General features: G+C 41.1%; 1 protein-coding gene and 1 pseudogene across 2 annotated transcripts in view; both read left to right on the forward strand.

The window, feature by feature from the left end:
• Positions 1-18,527, forward strand: part of KIAA1549L (KIAA1549 like) — a 300,774-nt gene that overhangs the window by 78,654 nt on the left and 203,593 nt on the right. The gene's annotated exons all lie outside the window — the stretch shown is intronic.
• On the forward strand, positions 2,861-5,950 carry LOC122681379 (annotated as a pseudogene).

Below are 18,527 nucleotides of genomic sequence, written 5' to 3' on the forward strand. Positions count from 1 at the left end.
TTTTTTTCTTGCTTAATTGCTCTGGAAAGGACTTATTTTTATATAATGTGATCTATATAGTATCCTCTTTTTAAAAAGCACATCAATTTGCAGAAATTTCTGAACTTAAAACTCCACTGCTGCTGCTGCTGCTGAGTCGCTTCAGTCGTGTCCAACTCTGTGCAACCCCATAGATGGCAGCCCACCAGGCTCCCCCGTCCCTGGGATTCTCCAGGCAAGAACACTGGAGTGGGTTGCCATTTCCTTCTCCAATGCATGAAAGTGAAAAGTGAAAGTGAAGTTGCTCAGTCGTGTCCAACTCTTAGTGACCCCATGGATTGCAGCCTATTAGGCTGCTCCATCCATGGGATTTTCCAGGCAAGAATACTGGAGTGGGTTGCCATTGCCTTCTCCTAAAACTCCACTAGTTGATAGATATTCTTGTACTGTGGCTATAAATGAAACACAAATACCAGGGTTGCATGTCCTTCCTATTATTGAGCTTTTTCCTCAGTACTGTATGCATTTATCTTTTAAAATATATTTCCTTACTGCAGTGGCAACACCTTTAGTTTTCCCTGTAAACTTGACATGAGATGTGGTTTTTGGCATCTCTGTCGACTTGAAGATTTTTTATGTCACATTGGTACTAGATAGAGCCACAGCTCAGAATATTTTACACTGAAGGAGGTTGCAGATCTGTGATGAGGGTAGGTTGAGTTAGATGTTATTTATACTACTGTACTGTAGGACCAACTTGAGATTTTTAGGTTATTATTTTCCCAGTCTTCTTCAGTGTAGAAATGTTAGCATGCCTGAAGAATGCCTTCTTATGGCCCCCTGCTTGTCCCTTGTCAATGAATTTTAGGAAACAGCTGTGCAGAGAAGATTGAAACAGTTATAGATTTCCAGGTACTAGTACATTTATGAAATTCTCCTCAGTGGCCACCATGTTCAGGTAATCTGAAAGTATGAATACCTTTGAGAAACATTTCAAACGAAGCAACGTGGCCCCAGGGATTTTCTCTGGTCCCCGTTTTTTTCCCTTAGTGTAACTTTGATTTTTTTCTAGTTATCTGCCTCTGCTCACTCTTAGCAATGTAAATGTTCAGTATCAAAGAATAAGCCTTAAAGGTTACAGGCAATTAATTTTTGGATCTACTGAAAAAGTGGAACTCAAATTTGATCTTTTTTTTTTCCATTTATTTTTATTAGTTGGAGGCTAATTACTTTACAATATTGTAGTGGGTTTTGTCATACATTGACATGAATCAGCCATGAATTTACATGTATTCCCCATCCCTATCCCCCCTCCCATCTCCCTCTCTACCCAATCCCTCTGAGTCTTCCTAGTGCACCATATGACCCATCAATCCCACTTCTGGGCATACACACCGAGGAAACCAGATCTGAAAGAGACATGTGCACCCCAATGTTCATCTCAGCACTGTTTATAATAGCCAGGACATGGAAGCAACCTAGATGCCCATCAGCAGACGAATGGATAAGGAAGCTGTGGTACATATACACCATGGAATATTACTCAGCCATTAAAAAGAATTCATTTGAATCAGTTCTAATGAGATGGATGAAACTGGAGCCTATTATACAGAGTCAAATTTGATCTTAAATTGGACTAAAAAGTTAATAGTAATTGTGTCTGGATGATATTATTAGAGGTATTTTTCCTTCTTTCTGCTTTCATTTCACCCTCACAAATTAAAAAATGAGCGTGTACTATGATTTTACAGTGGGTTTAAAGCCAAGACACTTTTTGGTTTGGACAATTTACTTTTCAACACTTGCACTATATGCAATCTCTAGGCATTGTTTTTGGAAAATGGGTCCTGTTTCTCCCTCTCTTCCGTCCTCAGAGCTCACTTTTCAATGTCAATAATAGTGGATTGAATGAGGTCTTCAAATGGCAGAAGAGGATTCTCATTTATTGACTAAAACTTGCCTGGGGAAGGTTAACGGGGCAAGGCAGAGCTAAGCAAATGAGACTACTAGGTCATTGGAGGCTGTGGCGAGCCACCGTGGAGGAGACATTTATTTCCACCCCACACCTCTCAGTTACTGTCAAGGAAGTTCAGAAATGACCATTTTTTCTGTGTGTGACTCTGTTGCTGGTCATTGGGCAGTTTTGCCCTGGCACAGATCTGCCTGTCTACCAATGTGCCTTTCAGCAGGTGCTTTTGAAAAACTGTCTCCTGACCTCACCCTCTGAACTCATGGTCACATTTTCCTCCCACCAAAATCACAAACATCAGGTAGTTTGAAAGCATATGGTCTCTGCCTGACCTAGGGTAGCCAGATAATTCCATGATATCTCAGATGAAGTCCTACTCTGAAATAAAAAAAAAGTAGTGGATTTGAGCAAAGTACAAAAGCCTTGAAAACAAGGTCCTAAATATTTGACTGACTCACCAATTTTCAACTCTGATGCTCTGATTCCTGCACACACAGGTGACAGATGAGAGCACCCTCAGGTGACAGATGAAATCAACCTTCCAACCAACCCACCAGCAGTAATATATCACTGTTTGTCTTGAGCAAGTGGCTGTTTGCAAAGCTGCTTAAGTGGCTTCATCGTGATGCATCTTAATGGTACTCTTGTAGCATTTCCTTGGGTGAGGATTTCAGAGATCATGCAGGGAGTCTGATAACTGGATACTTCATCAAGTTATAACCTCAGAAACTTCTTTACCTTGAAGATGAGGAGCAATAAATATAAGAAAATCCCCTGATACACAACCACTTGGGATGAAAATGAGCAAGAACTGGACTTTCAGTCCTGGCCTGATCAAAGAAACCATCCTTAGAAAACCCTGAGGGGAGCTCCCTGTGCCATTTCTGAGTTAGGGTCTGTGGTTCTTTGCTCATGTGCAACATCACGAAGATCTCCAACCCTGTAGAGTCTGAGTGGTACATCCCTGATTTCTGTTTTCCAGAAGTATACTGGACAAGATTATAACAAACTCTCCACGGGTGAGTTCTTGAACTTCAAAAATACAGAACTGGCTGCCTTCACAAAGAAACAGGTGTCCTTGACCCTGGTGTCCTTGACTACATGATGAAGAAACTGGACCTCAGCTGATGGGCAGCTAGAGTTCCAAGAATTTCTTAATCTTATTGGTGGTATAGCTATACCTTGTCTTGACTCCTTCCTCCATCATGGCTGGCTATTCCTACAAGCAAATCTGAGGAGCCCTAGGGCCTGGTCTCCAAACTAGTCCTGCTTTCATTTTGCACCCCAATCTGAATTTATTCTTCACAGGCTACACTAACCCTGAGCCCAGCACACATACTACTCCATGCCAGGCACTCCTGCTGGTAGTAATAAGACAATGTAGTTTTTTAAAAAATTTCTTTTTCATGAAATATAGTTGATTTATAATATTGTGTTAATTACTGCTGAAGAGCAAAGTGAGTCAGTCGTACATATACATGTGTGTGTGTATATATATATATCTATACACACATTCTTTTTCATTATGGTTTATCATAGGATATTGAATATAGTTCCTTGTGCTATATAGTGGAACCTTGTTGTTTATCCATTCTGTATATACCAGCTTGTAGCTGCTGATTTCATGTTCCCAATCCATCCCTTCCCCACAGCCCCTTGGCAACCACCAGTCTGTTCTCTATGTCCCTGATTCCGTTCCTGTTTTATAGAGAGGTTCATTTGTGTCATATTTTATATTACACATACAAGTGATGTCATATGTATTTGTCTTTCTGATTTACTCCCCTTAGTATGATAATTTATAGTTGCATCCCTGTTGCTGCAAATGGCATTGTCTTGTTCTTTTTATGGCTGAGTAGAATTCCATTGTACATATGTACCGTATCTTCTTTATCCATTCATCTGTAGGTGAACATTTAGGTTGTTTCTATGTCTTGGCTATTGTAAATAATGCTGCTATGAATATAGGGGTGCATATGTCTTTTTTAATTATAGTTTTATCTGGATATATGCCCAGGAGTGGGATTGCTGGGTCATATGGTAATTCCATTTTTAGTTTTCTGAGGAACCTCCATACTGTTTTCCACAGTGGCTGCACCAACTTACATTTCCACCAACAGTGTAGGAAGCTCCCTTTCCTCACACCCTCTTCAGCATTTGTTATTTGTAGACTTTTTAATGATGGCCATCCTGACTGGTGTGTGGTAGTACCTTGACAATGTAGTTTTTATGCACACAGACACACACACACACACACACTCAAATGCTCAGGTTTTTAGATGAGTCATTAAATTTCTTCCCAACAGTTGTCTCTTATAAAAAAATTAATTTCTTTTAATTGGAGGCTAATTACTTTACAATATTGTGGTGGTTTTTCCGTACATTGACGTGAATCAGCCACGAATGTATATGTGTTCCCCCCATCCTGAACCCCCTCCCACCTCCCTCCCCAACCCATCCCTCTGGGTTTTCCCAGTACACTGGCTTTGAGTGCCCTGTTTCATGCATCGAACTTGGACTGGCGATCTGTTTCACTTATGGTAATATACATGTTTCAATGCTATTCTCTCAAATCATCCCACCCTCACCTTCTCCCACAGAGTCCAAAAGACTGTTCTTTATATCTGTGTCTCTTCTGCTTATAGTCTTGCATACAGGGTCATTGTTGCAATCTTTCTAAATCCCATGTATATGCATTAATATACTGTGTTGGTGTTTTTCTTTGTGACTTACTTCACTCTGTATAATAGGCTCCAGTTTCATCCACCTTGTTAGAATTGACTCAAATATGTTCTTTTTAATAGCTGAGTAATATTCCATTGTGTATATGTATCACAGGTTTATTATCCATTTGTCTGCTGATGGACATTGCTTCCATGTCCTGGCTATTGTAAACAGTGCTGCAATGAACATTGGGGTACTCGTGTCTCTTTCAGATCTGGTTTCCTTGGTGTGTATGCCCAGCAGTGGGATTGCTGGGTCATATGGCAGTTCTATTTCCAGTTTTTTAAGGAATCTCCACGCTGTTCTCCATAGTGGCTGTACGAGTTTGCATTCCCACCAACAGTGTAAGAGGGTTCCCTTTTCTCTGCACCCTCTCCAGCATTTATTGTTTGTAGACTTTTTGGTGGCAGACATTCTGACTGTCATGAGATGGGACCTCACTGTGGCTTTGATTTGCATTTCTCTGATAATGAGTGACGTTGAGCGTCTTTTCATGTGTCCCAACAGTTGTCTTTTTAAGGGCCTACTATGTGCAATTCACTGAGGATTCAAAAAGGAAGGAGACATGAATTTTTTCTCAAGGAAGTCATAGCCTTGGCTGGGCAGATTGGACTCCAATGCAAGTAGATTTTACAAAGTTGAAAGTGCAAATTGCCCCAGAGAAGGAATAAAATGTTATGAGCTCAACTCTTGACTGTTTACTATAGGACAACATAAACAACCAACCTGGATATATTTATAAGCATTCACAAGCACATTAAAAAGCATGTTTATTTTCCTGAAGCTTCTCTAATGTATTGCCATTTTCTCCAACATTGTTTCTATTTATTGCACACACTTAGTAAATTTTTCACTGTGTATAAATGTCATTAAATTCTGCTCACTCGCTACTCTTGAGTTAATTTGTTTGCTTTGTGGTTGAAGGGTTTATGAGGAATGGTTCTACTCTTGTCTGGAAGAAAATATAAATGTCTCACTTGTGAGAACTCCTCATCCTCTTTTATCTTCGTGTCAGCTGTGTTTCCTTAGAAGTAGACTGAGCTTCTCTCCAGAATTTTCCCAGCTTTGAGAACTAAACTAGACAATCTGAAAAAAATACCCTCAAAAACAAGAACCTTCCTCCCCCTTGACCAAACACACAGCCAGCTCCTGCTTCCTTGCCTCTCTTTTTGGCTTTGTTGGGGCTCTCATAGAGTTCAAGAGCAAATAGCTATCACTTTTTCAGTGCTTACCATGTCCAAGGCATTTTACGTATATTTCCCTCGAATTCTCTCATGATATCAGGTGAAGAATCTGAGGCCAAGAAGTCAAGAAGTTTCACTAAGATCACATAGCTAAAATTTGGAACCCAAAACCAAACTCCAGGAGTTGATGCTTTTCCCATTGTGCTACGGAACTTTTTTTGGTTGTGCTGGGTCTTTGTTGTGACGCAGGGGCTCAGTAGTTGCAACATGAGGCCTTCTCTAGTTGTGGTACACGAGCTTATTAGTTGCTCTGTGGCATATGGGATCTTAGTTCCCTGACCAGAGGTTGAATCCTCATCCCCTGCACTTGAAGGTGAATTTTAATCACTGGACCACCAGGGAAGTCCCATGGTATGCTACTTCCAAGTCAAAGGTCCCAATAAGAGACACGATGCCCTTTACTCCAAGGGAAAAAAAAAACAAACAAACAACAACTCCGCAACCAACAGACTTTAAAGATAGTCTTCAATTACCCAGATCTCTCATATTGATAATCCCTTTATTGTCCTGCCCTTATCCTCATATCCAAGAAGTAGGTGAGAGCTGGGAAGAAATAACAGGAAAAGGAGGTATCCGTGATAACCACCTCACTGCAGAAGGGAAATTTATTTTGCCTTTTTCCCCTACACTACAAACCCCATGGTGATTGGCTGTTGATGAGCTCGTTTTACCCCCTAGTTCAGCCTGTGGGGTGTTTCCCTGGGCCTCTCACCCTTCTCTATGTGTCTTTTTCCCCTCGTGAATCTTCGTGCTTTGCAAGAAGCTGGATGCTCGGGTGAATGAGCTAGGGTGTGGGGCCAGTGCCTCTGTCTAATCTTTATGAAGCAGGAGTTTTTCTTACTGACTCAGACCTGGCCAGGATGTACTCATGCTGAAGCTTAAAAAGGAATCTTTCCAGCTGGACTCACACTTTTGAGATTCTGTTGATGACTGTGTTTCCCGGGAAGCCACATGTGTTCTTCTAGTGGCTCACAAAGTATGTAGCGCTGCTCTCTCAGGTGGAAGCCGGTTCCTTGTAAATGTCACAGGAGAGATGAAGAAAACAAGATACCGAGAGTGTCAGTGAACTGCAGAGTTGTGAAAATTTGAGATTTTGGGAATGAGTCAGATTATTTCTGGAAAAGACATCTGCAAGGATGAGTGAGGTTGGGGAGTGTCTCTTAAATTTTTCTGGAGAGGGTTTTAGTTTTATCTTCCTCCAGATTTTGGGATTACTGGCAAGGGTAGAGAATGGAGGTTAAGAGTTACTGATTAAAGTAAGACTCTTGCAGGGGGAGCTTCTAGTTCATGGTAAGTTCAAATGTGACTCAGCAATGTGATATGGCTGGCTGAGAGAGCTGAGTCACTCAGGGCACCTCAATAGAAATATGATATCTTGAATCAGGAATGTGATTGTTCCCCATATTTGGGGATACTGGGGAGATACTCCTAGAGTACTGGGTTCATTTCTGGAATTTCAATTCTGTTTTGTCTAGGAAATTCTAGAATCTTTCTGGGTCACTTTTCTGAGCTCAAAAAACAAGAAATGTCAGAGGTGACAGTCATCTGATTTAGTCAGGAATATAATTGAATATGGCCAAGTGGAGTAAGTTTCAACTTAAATTTCGAGCCAATCAGATAAAAATAGCTTAGAAATATTAATATTTAATCACTATTGAGCATCAGCAGTTTCTGCTTTATGTTTAACTTTGAAAACTGTTTTTATTATGCTTAAGCTTTATGAAAATAAACTCAAAAGTAAAATACAATATTAGTTCATTCAACATCCAGTTGATCCTTTCTTGGTGGATAGTACCAGGAAAAATATTGTAAGGAATACAAAGAAGAATAACACATTCTTTCCTCCCTCTATTCCCTTTACCAAAAATGTTTATGTGCTATTTGGGGAAACAAGTAATACTGAATAAAAAGTTAAATAACAAAGGCAAGAATAAGATTCCTTCCAGCAGAAAGCTAAGATCTGACCTATCTGTAGTAGCTATTATGCAAACTCTCTGCCTGGAATCAAGAAGTAAGCAGAAGAGGCTCTGAGCTGCGAATTAGACATCAAGGGGTCCTGGCATTAAAACTTAAGTTTACTGAGAACTCTTCATACCCTTGTTTATACCCTAACTATGCTTAATTTACAAACATTTCTAACTCCAGGTCTACCGTCCTTGCAATGTTAGCAAATCAGGCAACAATTGAAATGGGAAAAGAGGTTACCATCACACAGGCAACTACCTTTTGGAAACAAGGTAGCCAATAAATAAATACAGGCAGACACCCTGACAGTAATAGGGCTTGACATTGACAGCTAGGCAACATGTGACAGAGGCTATAAAAATCTCTGACTGGGGTAGGTTTCAGAAGCCCCACTGAGCCCAGTGACCCTGAGAGCTTCATTGCATTAAGGTGCATTATTGTAATTGATGTGTTTCTTCTGAGTCTGATAGCCTGTGTTCATAACCATGACCCTGAGGCCTGCAGGAAAGATTCAGTTATGCTCAGGAGATGCTGTTTAAGAAGGTATGTGGGTACAGAGTATTTTTTTTTCTTAAATCATTTTAGAAAGACATTTTTTCTAATGTCTAAAGCAGTGGCATTGTAATAGAAAAATATTTTTTGAAGAGAAGGGAGAAATAAGACAAAAAGGAATTGCTCCTTTTAAAAAAGAAAAGTTGGAAAATCATTTGACAAAGTGAAGGTTTAGTGATTGCTGCTTAATTTTCCAGAAAGCTTGGTCAGCCACAAGGACTTCACTCCAAGGAAGTTCACTGGACTGCCAACAAAAATAAATGCTATAGAACTGAGCTGTCTAATAAAACCTGTCTAATAAAAGGGTAGCCACAGTTACATCTGACTATTTACACTTAAATAACATTAAGGATTCAGTGCTTCAGTTGTACCAGCCACATTTCAGGTGCTCACTGGCCACTTGTGATGAATAGCTAACATATTAGTATGGGTATAAAAATATTTTTATCACTAAAGACGATTCTTTTAATCATCACTGCCACAGAATGTCAGGAGGAAACAAGGCTTCATACGAGGGTGAAAGCAATCATATTGACGCCTTTCAGTATTAGTTTCTCGTTGGGCTTTGGTGTTTGTGTATTTCAACTAAAACTTCATTGCAGAATTCAAGTTAGGTTTGGTTCTGTTAGAATTAGTCAGAAAAATCCTGTATCAAATGATTTCATGGGTATGATGCTTTTGCATAGGTTTAGAGGCAGCTAGATAAGTGTTTTGAAAATATGATGTTTCTGCAAGTCCTTTTTTCTAAGTGCACAGAAGGTTCTGGAAGAATCACAGAGTCACAAGCCTCTTGGTTAATTCCGTGCTAAGTAATTGGTGTATTTATCTTAATTGTTAAAGAGTTAGTCTGCAAGATATATATTAGAAGTAGTAGGGAGAAAATCTCAGCCAGTTCTTCCAAATAGACTTTAGGGAGCAAAATTACTTCTTCACAAATGTGTTCAGCCACAACACTATCATGGTTTAAATCACCTGAGAAGGAAATGTTCACCAGCTCACTAGTGGTCCAGTCTGTGAGTGATGGTCAAGATAAAGAATACATCTCTTAGGAAAAGTGGAAGACCAGTAAATTATGGGAAAGATAAAGGTATTCAATTACAGGTCAAAGGGGTTCCGCTTTAGCTGGCTAATAGTCGTCATGATATATGTGCCTTTAAAACAAAAAGAGGAGAAACTAAAATCAGTTTAATACATAACTTGTAATTTGAGCAGGGAACAAAATGACATTCTCCATCTTATAAAACTCAAATTGGGGGAGGAGGGGAAAAAAAAAAAAAAAAAAAACCTCAAATTGATGACCTAATTTATTTCTTCCCCAAGGGCAGCCGATGCTGTGTTGGACATGGGGTCATGATAATGTTGTAATGTCCATGCAGGCCTTTAGCAACTTTGGTATTTTATACATGTGAGTTAATGAAAACGTACTGGTTTATTGAATGTTCTGAACTTGGTGGGGCATGAGACAACTTTGCTCTTTCTTGTATCCCTTAACTTTCCAGACACTCTCAGATGATAAGCCAGTAGTCACCTTTCCCATGCATTAAAAATGTCCACCCATAGCCTGGATGGGAAGGGAGTTTGGGAGGACAGTGGGTACACATATATCTATAGCTGAGTCCCTTAACTCTTCACCTGAAACTATCACATCGCAATCTTGTTAATCATCTATACCCCAATGTAAAATAAAAAGTTAAAAAAAAGTGTCCACCCAATGTAATATCAAAATCCAATTAAAAAATTTTTAAAGTCCTATGAATTAATCTCAAAAGTATATAAGCAGCTCATGAAGCTCAATACCAGAAAAATAAATGACCCAATCAAAAAATGAGTCAAAGAACTAAACAGACATTTCTCCAAAGAAGACATACAGATGGCTAATGAACACATGAAAAGATGCTCAACATCACTCATTATCAGAGAAATGCAGATCAAAGCCACAGTGAGGTCCCATCTCATGACAGTCAGAATGTCTGCCACCAAAAAGTCTACAAACAATAAATGCTGGAGAGGGTGCGGGGAAAAGGGAACCCTCTTACACTGTTGGTGGGAATGCAAACTTGTACAGCCACTATGGAGAACAGTGTGGAGATTCCTTAAAAAACTGGAGATAGAACTGCCATATGACCCAGCAATCCCACTGCTGGGCATACACACCGAGGAAACCAGATCTGAAAGAGACACGAGTACCCCAATGTTCATTGCAGCACTGTTTACAATCTAGGACATGGAAGCAACCTAGATGTCCATCAGCAGACGAATGGATAATAAAGCTGTGGTACATATACACAATGGAATATTATTCAGCTATTAAAAAGAACATATTTGAGTCAATTTTAACAAGGTGGATGAAACTGGAGCCTATTATACAGAGTGAAGTAAGTCAGAAAGAAAAACACCAACACAGTATATTAATGCATATATATGGGGTTTAGAAAGATTGCAACGATGACCCTATATGCAAGAGAACAAAAGAGACACAAATGTAAAGAACAGACTTTTGGACTCTGTGGGAGAAGGCGAGGGTGGGATGATTTGAGAGAATAGCATTGAAACATGTATATTACCATATGTGAAATAGATGACCAGTCCAAGTTCGATGCATGAAACAGGGCACTCAAAGCCAGTGTACTGGGACAACCCTGAGTGATGGGATGGGAAGGGAGGTGGGAGGGGCGGGGTTCAGGATGGGGGACACATGTACACCCATGGCTGATTCATGTCAGTGTATGGCAAAAACCACCACAATATTGTAAAGTAATTAGCCTCCAATTAAAGTTAATTAATTAAAAAGAAGCAAAAACACTTACCCAGTTTAAAACTTCTCCCCACCTCCAGCTCAGGCCTTCCTTGGTCTTCCCTTTTGGGGGAAGAGGGATGTATAATTGGTTTCATGTCTACTTCCTGCTCCCCCTTATCCTTCCCTTAGCAGCTGTAGTAAGAGGGTTGGTAGAGGGCAGGGAGAGAGTCAAGGATCAAGAATGAGGAACAGTCTTACCTGGTGCTGTGTCTTGATACAGAACCATCTGAGTTTTCAGAAGTACAATTGTTGGCTCATTGTGAGGTACTTTTGAGGATTCTCTGGGCTCCGCCATTGCTGAACTTTCTCATTTTTCCAAATGAGAACAGAACTTCAGTCCCCTCTCCAGGGGAGGGCTTGGGGTGTGTTGAAATACGCAGCACACTGATAACTCTTGCCATAGAAAATATCTTTGCCCCCCGCCAAATGAATTCTTCCTTCTCCCTTAAAGAGCCTAGAGGTGGGTAGTGGGCTCAAGTGGGCAGAACTGGCAACTCAGTCTCTTGGCCAGTCCTGCCAGTGTTATCCAAGATATGAGAGTTCTTAACATCTCTTAAATGGTTTTACCTGTGAGCCTCAACAACCTGAGACCTCAGGATAAGTGGCCTTTAACATCCTGTTATAAAAGCACCTGGACCTCTCAGCCAGGAGGAGGCCTAGTTCATTGGACATTTTAGCTGTGAGCCCTGATTGACACATACTTGGTAATGAACCCAGGAATCTAGAACATTTCAGTTTAATGTGACCGTTGACAAGGTTCTATGTCTTTGTTGGGGGAAGTGAAGTGAAAATCGCTCAGTCATGTCTGACTCTTTGTGACCCCATGGACTATACAGTCTGTGAATTCTTGAGGCCAGAATACTGGAGTGGGTAGCCATTCCCTTCTCTGCGGGCTCTTCCCAACCCAGGGACTGAACCCAGGTTTCCCACATTGCAGGTGGATTCTTTACCAGCTGAGCCACAAGGGAAGACAGATAAACATAAGTTCAGTCTATATCATAGGTATTCCACGCTCATCTAGGTTCTTCTACAGCCTTCATTAATAAGCACTTACAGAACCTATTGGATTTGTGTGTGGGGAAGAGGCAGATAATCAAGGATGACTTCCTGGAGGTGGTGATCTCTTTTGAGCTAGGTTTTGAAAGAGGAATGGTATATGACTGCAGAGATGAGTGGTACCATCCTTAGGCCTGGGCCTATTCTGGCCCTCCACAGTCTGCAGGTCTCCATGGGGCAGGGCCTATGTGGGGTCAAGGAGCCATGCCCTCCCTTTTAGAATCTAGAATCTGCATCATGCTGTATATACCCAAACCCTGGAGTTCCCTGTCCACATCTGCCTCCATGGCCTATGTGGGCCTCATTCCCGCCCTCCCAAGGGCAGTCGATAACCCCAGTGTGTGCACTCATAAGCCTAAGAGATGACAAAGAAATGAGGCGGAGATAGAAGCATTTATATGCACAGCCCAGCATTTCTGTTAGCACCAGGTCCCTTTGTACTGTGGGATGGAGCTGGGAGTGAGAAAAGAAGGTGGGCTGGCTGGGGACCAAGGGCCAAAGACTAGAGTGAGAATTTTGTATTTGAAGTTGACCTTGAGATCATGACGAAGGAATCAATAACAAGATTGGATAGAATATACTTCATTTAATAACTCATCAGCTTGATTTATAACTTTTAAATATTTACATTTATGGCCTGCAGGCCTCGGTTTGTATTCCTGTTCCAGGCTCTGCAAATGTTAGGAGTGGGAGTGAAGGCAAGCGCATTAATTAGGGCGGTTGGATGGCGTCAGGTCCTAGGGAATAGAAGATAGTTCTAGATTAATTAGGAAAGAATCCTAATTAGGAAGAGATCCAAGAATCAGATGAATTTTGGGTGAAACCTGCAATTATAGGAAGGCTCAGTTTGGTGAGGGAGTACTGGGCTGCAGGTAGGGAGGCGAGGGTGTCTGAGAGCAGCTGTGTCAAAGTGGGCTTGCTGTGGATGCTTCCAGATGCTGCCCGGACCAGAGCAGGACCTGGGAATAATCACTGGCAGTTTGATGGTTGACTCTGTTTGCAGGACGTGTAGTATTCAGAACACAGACATCTGAAAAATGGTGATCTAAGAAAAAAGGGTGATCTAAGAAGAAAAAGGGCAGGTGGCCCCTACCCCGGTGTGTTTATCACACATGATGATAAACACATATCACAGTGATGGTGCTGATCAAGTGACAGGAGTCACTGTGCTGGTGTGGTTGGGCTGAGAGCTCAGGGTACCCACTGGGCTGGGCTTTTGTCCCCCACGGGGAGCTCTGTGTATTGGGTTGGTCAAAATGTTTATTCCAGTTTTTCCGGATGATGTTACAGGAAAAAAAAAAAAAAGATGAGTGAACTTTTTGGTCAACCCAGTAGATTTAGGAAAGCAAAGAATTAATAGGGTTAAACTTGAGAGCACAAAACTTGGAATTTGAGAAGTGGAGGCATCTGAAAGTGACAGCTAGGATGGTGGGAGTGGCAGGATGAGGAGTTTCAAGCTTTTAAACAACATGTTTATTGCTAACATTGCTTTTTATAACCCCAAATTCCCCAGTTTTGATTGCAGTTGCCAGCTGCTAAGAGATAGGCTTTTTTTTTTAATGGGCTGCATTTATAAATTTGGGCGTTTGGGTGCTAGTGGAGAGTTTATTTCAACTTTACAGCAGCCTGAATTGATAATAATGTGAAAGGACGCTGGGCTTCATGCATTTAGCTCAGACACAGCTATTACTAACCTTGTTGGCCGGAGGCGTGCGGTGGGAATCCACATCTGTCTTCATTTGGACTGTGCTCTGACTCCACCCCGTCAGAGGTCTGCTTCCTCCCTCGGCATCTGTGCGTGTGTGTGTGTGTTTTGGGGAGAGGAGGTGGGCACGGCAGGGCTTTCCGAAGGGTGGTTTATGTCACCTCCTTTGGAAATGATCATGTACATTTGGAGCCGTTCCGTGACAGATCTGCCATTTCGTGTCACTTTGCCTTTGGCCACTTGGCTATGCTCTGTCCCACATGAGTCCTGTCTCATGACGCTCAGCCCAGGAGGGTTCGCTTTGTGCGACAGTGTCCTTTTAGCAGCATAACATATTACTTTTTATTTGTCACTATAAAAGGGATGAGGAGTTGAAAAACCAGTGTCCCAGAGGATATGGAAAACGGATTCTGATTCATGGCCTCTGTCAGATCCATCTGTCAGTCTTTTCCCTTGTTCTCCTTGTAGAAATAGCCTTCATCTCACCTGCTCCTTTTATCTTTCTGTCTTCTCTCTCTTAGCAACACACTACATATTTTATGCTCCTCATCACACTCGTGCTCTTTGTGAGAGAAAATCCCTTCAAAGAAAGTGATTAAAACGTATGAGCACTCACTGACCGTGGCTACCTTGGAAAGGGTTACCTGTATTGCTTAGACATAGCAAATAACAATTAATCCTAAGTGCTCGCAGGCCTCACGGAGGGACCTAGGCTCCCCTAAAGTGGAATTAGAAAAATGGCTTTTCAGTAATACCTCTTGATGGGAAGGCGTGGGAGCCCAGGGATTGAGATGGGATGGGGATGGGGAAGGTGGGCAAGCCTGCGTGTTTCTGGTTTTGAAATGCTTGAGCCGATCACTACACACAGGGCAGCCCAAGTCAGCTGAGTGGCATTGTGAGGATGGGGGATGTGGAATGGAAACAAAATCCCATTTCCTGGAGTCACATGGGTGTGTGTCTGTATCTGAAGTGGGAGGTAAGGGGTACTTGGTGTAGGGGAGCCATCTGTTGGCTTAAAAGCATGGAGTCCTGCTGGAGTGCTGACACAGTCACGTGTTCGGCTGACTTGAGTACCTGAATGTTGACGATATGTGAATTCAGCATCTATTGTGAATGTGTGGGCATTTGTTTGCCTGGTACTTGGTTACATATTGTTGGGCACAGGGAGATTTATACATATTAGGGAGGTTGTAGGTCTTGGGATAGCATGTTTAATTAAAAACAATTCCCTTACCTACATGCTCCTCTGAAATAAACAAAAATACTATTTAAGCCATTTACATTTTGTTCCTTGCAACGTTTAGCGCAGGCAGGGATGGTCCTGAGGGAAATGGGATTCTTGATCTTTACTGTATAGGATTATTAAAGATGGATTTGCGTGTATATGTTTATATGCAGAGAAAAACTTTCTGGAAGGGTAAACAATAAAACCCCATGTGTAGTTATCTCTACACAGTGGAATTAGAAGAGGCTAATATTCTTTCTTTTATTTAGTCTCTATTTAAACACTTTTTACGGTGAAGTTGCTTTGCTGGGGTATTTAAAAACAGGTTGAGCCATATGATCCAGCAATACCACTCCTGGGCATACACACCAAGGAAACCAGAGCTGAGACATGTGCACCCCAATGTTCATCGCAGCACTGTTTATAATAGCCAGGACGTGGAAGCAACCTAGATGCCCATCAGCAGATGAATGGATAAGAAAGCTGTGGTACATATACACCATGGAATATTACTCAGCCATTAAAAAGAATTCATTTGAATCAGTTCTAATGAGATGGTTGAAACTGGAGCCCATTATACAGAGTGAAAGATCTTTATACAGAGTGATCTGATCTTTATCAGAAAGATAAAGATCATTACAGCATACTAACACATATATATGGAATTTAGAAAGATGGTAATGATAACCCTATATGCAAAACAGAAAAAGAGACACAGATGTACAGAACAGACTTTTGGACTCTGTGGGAGAAGGTGAGGGTGGGATGTTTCAAGAGAACAGCATGTATACTATCTATGGTGAAACAGATCACCAGCCCAGGTGGGATGCATGAGACAAGTGCTCGGGCCTGGTGCACCGGGAAGACCCAGAGGAATCGGGTGGAGAGGGAGGTGGGAGGGGGGATCGGGATGGGGAATACGTGTAAATCTATTGCTGATTCATGTCAATGTATGACAAAACCCACTGCAATGTTGTGAAGTAATTAGCCTCCAACTAATAAAAATAATTGAAAAAAAAATAAAATAAAAAATGGGAAAATGGGGGATTTCAGAAATCTGAAATCAAGCATGAACTGGGACTAAGATGGTAGAAATAAATTATGACTTTGTCAGGTGTGACAATGGTATAGTACGTATGTTAGGAAATGCTCATTTGGGGATGCAAACTGACATAGTTATAATTAAAATATTATTCTATCTAAAAAAAATAAAAAATAAAAATAAAAACAGGTTGAAAAAAGAAGAGCATTAAAATTGGAGTTGGGAATTTGATTTTTTCATACACACACACATAATTCCCTATCTCTAAAGAATAATCAGTCCTATATCATATTTTCACACGAAATGGATGTCTTTTGCTTGTAGGAAAGAAAAACAAAGCATTCTTATAAACACTCTTTCAATAAAGAAGAAAATTGATACTTAAGTAAAATTCAGTAGGCTGCTACAGTGAAAGTGAAAGTTGCTCAGTCGTGTCCAACTCCTTTTTTTTTTTTTTTGGTGTCCAACTCTTATAGTCCAACTCTATAGTCCTTGGAATTCTCCAGGCCAGAATACTGGAGTGGGTAGCCTTTTCCTTCACCAGGGAATCTTCCCAATCCAGGGATCAAACCCAGGTCTCCCGTGTTGCAGGCAGATTCTTTACCAGCTGAGCCACAAGGGAAGCCCAAGAATACTGGAGTAGGTAGCCTGTCCCTTCTCCAGGGGATCTTCCTGACCCAGAATGAACTGGGGTCTCCTGCATTGCAGGCAAATTCTTTACCAGCTGAGCTATCTTTTGTTTATAATGTGCCAGGCATTTTACACATATTATTTCTGGTTGTTTTAGCAACACTGCATGGTATGTGGTATTATCTGCATTTTATAATTGGAGTACAAAGAGGTTAACCAGCCTGCCTGAGGCCACATAGCAGGTGAGTGTTAAGCTGGGATTTGAGCAAATGCCTGAATCTAAACTTTGGTTCTTCCCTTATGCCAGGCTGCCATCCTCAACCCAAAGGCATTTAGGATCACTGAAATGCATCTTGTAGGTATTGGCTTTGCCTCGTGATTGCTGTTCATCCCCAGGCATCTCATTCTACCTCATGCCTGAATAGCAAAATAGTTCACACCTGTGCAACCTCTTCTCCCAAAGGGTCCTAAGGTTACTCTTGCTAAATAAATTATCTGTTAAAAAACCACAACCATCCAAATAATAAAACTTGCCAGCCATTTCTAGAATATTCATCATGTGCCATACATATGAAATCTTTTATATGAATTGTTTTTACAACAGCCCTGGGAGGAAGATATCACTGTGAGCTTCATCATTTGCAAATGGGGAAATTGAGGCGTCAAGATACCTTAACTTGTGCAGGAGTACCCAGCTAGGGAGTATTAGAGATGGTTTAGGATCCAGGAAGTCAACTCAGTTCTACGTGCTACTTCAGGACAAGATGCTGAAGAAAGAGAACGCTCACAATGGCTCAGACTCTGCCACGCGGAAGCCAAGGCTGCAAAGACTTTCTGGAGAGGACAGTATTTGCTGAATCCCAGAGTGTCTGAATCATTTAGTGGCTAGTCAGCTCTTAATTCATAAATGGACTACCACATGGACAGAATTTACCAGTCAGCATAATTCTTCCCTCAGGTTTTTGCTGTAGAATATTCTGTGCCATCTAATAAACCAGCTGTCAGTAAAAACTGAATGGCGAACAATGATGTTATATTTGGGGAGGATAACTTGAGCATATTATCTCCTTCTCTGGATACATTTGGTTCCATCTGTGAGGTGTATTAGACTATAAGAAGGTGACTTTCTTGGACTCCATGATCATGTCCATGGATAATTGTTTTCATTAAGTTGTGTTTTTATATTAGCCTTCTAACTGTTTTTGAAAGTTGTAACAAAACTATCTACACATACCCCTTATGTAATATCTCTAAGAAATTTTTCTGTGAGTTTTTCACTGGAAAAAGCTTTGACTTCCCTGAGAAGCTATTGTGTTTCTTCCCAAATAATAAGGATTATGTGATTCAACCTATGTCTGCTTTTACCATGCCTGCCAGGAAGCTCAGAAGTAGGGAGACAGTGTATTCAGTGATGAGGGGCCTGAACTCTTCGGTGTCAGACTTCCTGGGTTAAAAACCTGATTCTTCTTCTACTTACTGACCAGCAACCTTTGGAAAGTTTCTTAAGTTTCCTGTTTTTCAGTTTTCTTACTTATAAAACGGCAGTAGTAATGCCGTGTTTCCTTGGTTATCAGCCATGCTTTTTTTTTTTTTTGGTATTTTAACATCTCTGAATTCTTAGTTTAATTGGCAGTTTTTC

This window comes from Cervus elaphus, chromosome 1 (genome assembly GCF_910594005.1).
Source record: "Cervus elaphus chromosome 1, mCerEla1.1, whole genome shotgun sequence".
Classification (NCBI taxonomy): domain Eukaryota; kingdom Metazoa; phylum Chordata; class Mammalia; order Artiodactyla; family Cervidae; genus Cervus; species Cervus elaphus.